The sequence below is a fragment of the Arachis duranensis genome, chromosome 8 (assembly GCF_000817695.3).
Source record: "Arachis duranensis cultivar V14167 chromosome 8, aradu.V14167.gnm2.J7QH, whole genome shotgun sequence".
Lineage (NCBI taxonomy): Eukaryota > Viridiplantae > Streptophyta > Magnoliopsida > Fabales > Fabaceae > Arachis > Arachis duranensis.
The window spans coordinates 19,498,916-19,505,944 of NC_029779.3; positions in this window are offsets into that span (position 1 = coordinate 19,498,916).

Consider the following 7,029-nt stretch of genomic DNA (forward strand, 5'->3'; position numbering starts at 1 on the left):
CGCTACAATCACAAAAGTGATCCAAATGATTAATGCTTCTATCTAGCTCATTTTATGAAATCTTTTTCTTTATGTTCCTTCCTTAAACAAGCTTTTCATTCTCTTCTTGGCTTAGCTTCTTGGGTGCTTTGCACCATGAGTTAAAAGCTATGACTTTAAATGCATTATTTTAAAGTATTACCACTTGATACATAAGCACCACAAGCATTTAATTAGAGGACTCTTTTAGCTCATTTGTTTCTTTTCCTTACTCTCTAATTATTGATGCTCAGAGCCTTGAGCTTTCAGGGAGTACTTTGCACTTGAGCCTATCCTAGACTCTAAGTGTTTTGTTTTCAAGCTTTTTTCTTGATACATAAACACCACAAGTACTTGACACATGAATTGTCATTGGTACTCAGAGCCTTCAACTTTCTCATTCTTTCTCTTTTTCTTTTCTTGCCTTAATCACATTTGCTTCTTGAAGGTTTTAATGATTTCAAATATTTCATAAATTGTCCTAGATGAAAACTTCAAATAAACAAATTCAAATGCAATTGAGCAACAATAGTCATGCTAGCCTCCCAATACTTATATGCTTATGCTAACTTCTTCTTTAATGACCTTGTTTGTTTATGATCATGAAACTAAATTGCTTTGAACTCACAAAATTCAAGATGGTAATTATAATGTCACAACAACATGTTATAATTCAGCAATTAAGTTATACTTATTCACAACACACAAGCATACAGAGAAAATAAGAGACACTCATGCAATTAAATATACTGGAAACAAATAAGAGGAAAAAGGAACTTTACCATAATGTAGTTCATCTTCATTGTTGTTGTCATTTTCCTCCTATTCTTCCCCTTCCCACACCAAACTTAGAATGATTGCTTATCCTCAAGCAACAAATAAAACAGTGGTAATGGAGCTTATGATGGGTCATGAATGTCTTAAACAATGAAATGTGAGTAATGAATGTGCTTAAGCAAGCAAATTTAAAGATAACAATAAAGGCACAAGAAAGAAAATGGAGACAATATGATTGCATTAATAAGTGGTGTGTGCATGGTACTTTGTGTGAAAGGTAGTAAGTGGCAACACCAAACTTAGTGTGATACTTTCATTTTAGAATGATGCAAGTACCCAGTGAAGGTTTGGAAATCAAATTGTTGCATGGCAACACTGATAAACTATTATTTTATGATTTATATTGTGTTTGATTGAGTGGTTTTATCAAGTCTTTTCCCACTTATTCATATGATTAGCATGTATTTACAATTCCTTCCCAAAATTGTTCCATGGTTGAAAACCTGCTTCCTAGAGATCTTTTTATTGTGTATTTTAATTCTCCTTTATACCATTCGATGCCGTGATCCGTGTGTTAAGTGTTTCAGGCTTCATAGGGCGGGAATGGTTTAGAGAATGGAGAGGAAGCTTGCAAAAAGGGAAGGAGCACAAGAAATAAAGGAGACAACCAGCGAACAGTGACGCGCACGCATGGCTGACGCGTGCGTGCGATTTGGACAAAATCACAATGATGCGTACGTGTGCTTGACGCGTACGCGTGGATTGGAGTTCGCGCAAACAACGCGAGTGCGTGCCTGACGCATACACGTGGAGAGGAAAATCGTCAAACGACACGTACGCGTGACATGCGCGATCCGCAGAAAATTCAGAAAATGCTAAGGGCGATTCCGGGCCATGTTTTGACCCAGTTTTCGGCCCAGAAAGACATAATAAAGCCAGGGAACATTCAGAGACTCAATGAATAATTCATACAACATTCATAATTCACAATTTTTGTTTCTAGATGTAGTTTTAGAGAGAGAGAGAGGCTCTCTCCTCTCTCTTAGGATTTAGGATTAGGATTCCTCTTAAAGGATTTAGGATTTCTTTTTCTCAATTTCCAGGTTTAATGTTCCTTTTATTTATTTTCCCAATTTAATTTATGAACTTTTCCATGTTAGATTTGATTTCTTTTATTAATGCAAATTGAGGTATTTCAAAGTTATGATTTTTACTTAGCTTTTTATATTCTTGGCTTTAATTGATGAATTGATAAATTGGAGACCCTTGAGTTGGAAGACTCAAGAGTTAATTGGTGATTGGCTCTTTGGCCACTAACACTAATCCTTCCCAAGGGAGAGGATTAGGACTTGTGACTAGAAGTTGGCTCCTAACTTAATTTTCCTTTATTTAGTAAAGGATAACCAAGTAGAACAACAACCAATTACCATTACACTTGGAAAATCTAACAAAGATAGAACTTCCAATTAATCATTCTACTAGTCAAGGTTTTTTATTTAGATATATATAAATCTCTTTTAATTTATATTGCTTTAATTTATAATTATATCTATGCCCATTACCCAAACTCCAAATTTCCCAGAAAACTCATAACCAATAATAAATCATACTTCCCTGTAATTCCTTGAGAAGACGACCCGAGGTTTAAATACTTTGATTATTACTTTTTCTTGGGTTTTGTTACTTGTGACAACCAAACTTTTGTACGAAAGGATTCTTGTTAGTTTAGAAACTATACTTGCAACATATTATGAAATTCTATACTAGCAAGAATCCGATCGTCAAAATGGCGCCGTTACCGGGGAATTGCAAACGTGTGCCTTATTATTGGTTATTGTAAATATTTTTCCTTTGCTTGTTTATTTGTTTTTGTTTTTATTTTCATTTTTAATTTTTATTAGCTACTATGAATTCTCACCCCTGTCGCTATAAGTTTGGTTCTAATTTTGTTGAAAGGAATGGAAGCTATAGCAGGAACATGCATCAAGGTCAAAGCAATTAAAGATGGAAGGAGCCACGAGGATCTGATCAACCCTTTTGGCAACAACACCTTCCAAAGTACCATGGACGACGACCATTCTACAATGCATGCCAAGACAATAGTTATGGTGGATCCCTTCGTGACAACCAACCTCCACCAGTTTACCATGGTCAAGAGCCATTCCGAGGTGCGTACCAAGATGATAGATATGGTGGACCCCCTTGTAGTTACCAACAAGCCCCACCCTATGATTATGAACCACCTCTACAACATGCCTTTGAACCACCAAACTCACAAGCCCCTTTCCGCCATTCACCTCCATATAACCCTAACCCTCAACCACCATACCAACCACCTTATGAGCCATATGAACCATATATAGAACCACCCCAATTCCAACCCAATTACTCCCAAGAACCACCACCTTAATATTCACCATCTCCATATCCATCAATCCAAGAGCACTATGATCCTACTTATGATAGTCGAGCGCAACAAGAATCAAGGGATCGTCTCAAGGAAATAGTGGAAAAACTTTATGCAACCCTTCGCCAACTGGATCAAGCAATAAATTGATTACCTTCCCGACGTTCGGACATTCAAGGAATCCCCATGGCTTCATGTGGAAAATCTACTGAAGAACGTGGCATGAAGGAGAAGTTAGAAACTTCGGTGGACAGTGAGCAGCATGATTTTGTATTGGAACAATTGGAAGAAGCTACGCCTGCCATTGAAGAGGAAGAAGTGGTTGAAGATTTAGAAGATGCAGAACCTCCATGGAAAACTCATGTCATAGAGCCTCCTTTTAAGATGTTTGCAATTGATGTTGAGGAGGGTGTACAACCTCCAAGGCATATCATGGTTGAAGACTTGGAAGAGGTTAATCATGAGATAGAGATTCAAAGAGAAGAAGCACAACCTCCCATGCCCTTGGTGAGCAATGAAGAAGAAATCGAATTGGAAGAAAGCTACCAAGAGGAAGAAGTTGATATTGAAGAAGCTTGCAAAAAGGTGGAAGATGTCAAAGAAGAGTACAAGGGAGTGGAGCTTGCAAGATCATTAGAAACACCTCTCCCAAAGCCATTACTGTCCAATCAACATTCAAGTGGGTAAAATTCTTATCCTTAACCTTTACTTTCCCACTTGAATATGGGCTTCTAGAGACGGATGGTCAACTTAGAGCTCTTTGCGGCATTAAGAGCAAGAGGAAGATGGTTAGTAGTTGGAGTTGTCAAGCAAGGTTTAACATAGTTGTATGCTCCAAGTTGAAATACAATGTTTGGTGTAAAGCTCAATTGAATGGGTCTAGGAAACTATTTGGATGCCTTAGTGAGAATTTCAATTGCGTGCCACCCGGATGAAATCATAATAATAAAAAAAAAAGATGGGTGCAAAAGCAAGATTTGGGACCCTGGAATTCAGTCGAGCAATCAATACTCTTGGGGCCTTGTCACTTGCTTTAACCTGCTTAAAGGCTCTTTGGGCCTAGTTTGGGATCTCGGAGGCCATTGGAATTACAAACATTGGTGGGGATTCAAGGATCAGTACAAGCACAAGCCACCATGACAAGGGACTCACCAAATGTCCAACTTAAGGACTTTAACTAAAAGTGATAGATGGGAGACAACCCACCATGGTATATTATTTTCTTTTTATTCTTAGTTTTATTCTATTTTATTTTCATTTTTGTTAGTGGTCATTCATAAATTTTGTATAAGCATCTACATTCTACATTTTTGTATTTAAAAAAAAAAAGAAAACATGCACATGACACGTAAGCGTCGCTGATGCGTCTGCGTCACAAGTGCATTGGGAAGAAAAGAAAATTGAACAGAAAGTCACGCGATAGCGTGGCTGGAGGCGTGCCTCAGGCACAACCATGCCCATGCGACCGCATCAATAACGCGTCTGCGTCATTTTGAAAAAGAGCCTCCCACGCATCCGTGTCACCCATGTGAACGCGTGGCCCTGTAAAATCAACGTAAACGGGTGTATGGCAACAAGTTGTGATGGAGTGGGGCTGGAATCATGCTAGAAGCACAAGCTCTACCACACGAACACGTGCTCCACGTGTCCCCGTCGTTTTCAAAATATGGCCATTCATGCGATCGCGTCAACTACACAAATGCATCACCCTAAAATTTGGCAAAATGAGTTTCAAACAGAGAGTTGCGCGAACACGAGGCTGCACTCGCGCCAATAGCATAAATCAGACTACGCGACCACATGACCCACGCGTCCGCGTCACTGATAATTATTTTACACCACGCGACTGCGTCACTCACGCGTTCGCATCACATGCGGCACACAACTTATCCAGATCAGCCAAACATCTTATCTTTTCTTCCCCAAATTCTAATTTTTCTTATCCCTTCTTATTTCTTTCTTCTCTCTTCTTCCTTCTTCCTTTTTTCTCACTTTCTACTTCCTCTTTTTCACTACCATTATCAAGGTTTTTCTTTTCTTCTTCCCTCTTTACTTTTCTATTCTTATTCTTATTTTTATGTTTTCTTCTTCTTTTTCTTTTTACTTTCATTATCTATGTTTTCTTTTTCTTTCTTTTTCTTTTAATTGGTGTTGAAAATTTATTTGGGTCATTATTTTCTATATTTTGCTTGTGGATTATTAAGGAATTGCTTGACAATTATATATTACTTTTTACAGGGTTGCTTGCATGTTCAATTTAATACTTTCAATAACTTATTTAGCATGCATGCTAAGTGTTTGTGAAAAGTCCGTATGGCATCATGCACTACTTTTATGTTATCCTACTAATTTAATGCCTGTTTTTCACAAAACTCCTTTTATATTTTATTAATTAAAATATAATTGTCAATACAAACATATTGTTAGTTTGAAAGAGATGATAATCTAACTTGGACATTTAGTGCTTGATCTATGCTACTCATGCCTTTGCCAGCATGCCAATAAACATCTTGCATTTAATTGTCATTACATGCACTTGCTATATTTCCATTGATAAACGTTTCACATGAAGTCATGACTATGTGTTAACGACACCCCTCTTTACCGTGCATTGATTATCACCTATACTATCCTCTCCCTTGCTCGAACCCTTAGTTTTACATGTACTTATTTTTTTCCTTTTTAGGATGGCCACCAAGAAAGGAAAAGAGAAAGCTACTCCCAAACCATCAGCAAGAAAAGGAACAAAAAGAGCACTAGCTGCGGAACCACCCGTCCACTTGTACATCTCTGCATGCACCGAGGACGGTGCAATCTTTAAGTGTGGGGAGGTCGATACTGACTTCCAGGGGTTAGTTACCTTCTTTTCAACACCAATATTCTATTTTATTTGTTTGTTCATTGTTGCATTTGCATATTTAATTGCATGTTTGTTTGATTTTATGCATTTAGTTGGTTGAAGTAATATTTTCTTTTTCAAGAAATTTTTATAGTATTTCACTAATTTAAATTGAAATTTTTTTGTTAAATTTATTTGAATTTGTGTTTGGAACATAGTTTAAAAAGCTAAGAACACACAATCCATAAGATTTTGAGCCTAATTACATGGTTACACTATTTAAACCATGAATTTTATTCTTATATGCTTTCTTCCCTATGATTGCAATCTTTGCTTTGTTCCATTCTATATGTCCACTATTTAGTGTATTTACATGCTTGCCTATGATTGAGGCCATTACTTGTTTTAGCTCACTTCTCCCAAATAAGCCTACCCTTTTATGTCACCCTTGTTAGCCACTTTGAGCCTTTTAATCCTTTCTATTCTATATTTTACCACATCACTAGTCTTAAGCGGAAAAATAATTAATTACCCCAATTGAATCTTTGGTTAGCTTAAGATAGAGATTGTGTATTAACTAAGTGTGGGGAAACTGTGGGAACTTGGGTTAATAAGGGAATGTGTTATGTTTTTACTTTGATAAAATATTGGAAATTTGGGTACCTACTCATGTGAGACCAGAAAAATAAAAAAAAATCCATGTGCATTGATATGTTATGTTTATTTTCAAGTAAAAAAAAAGAGAAAAATTCAAAAATATTCAATAAATAAGTAAATAAATAAGGGGACAAAATTACCCCAATGCAAGGTTAAGTTAATAAAAATATCAATGCATATGTGATAAAATTAAAAAAAAGGTTGATGCATGAGTACGTAATGCGAAAATGGGAATTTTGAGTAGCTAGGCATGAATTTAAAAGTATATAAAGTGTGTGTATAGGTGAGAGCTTAGGTTAGTCAAAGATTCATATTATAGCTCACTTGTCCA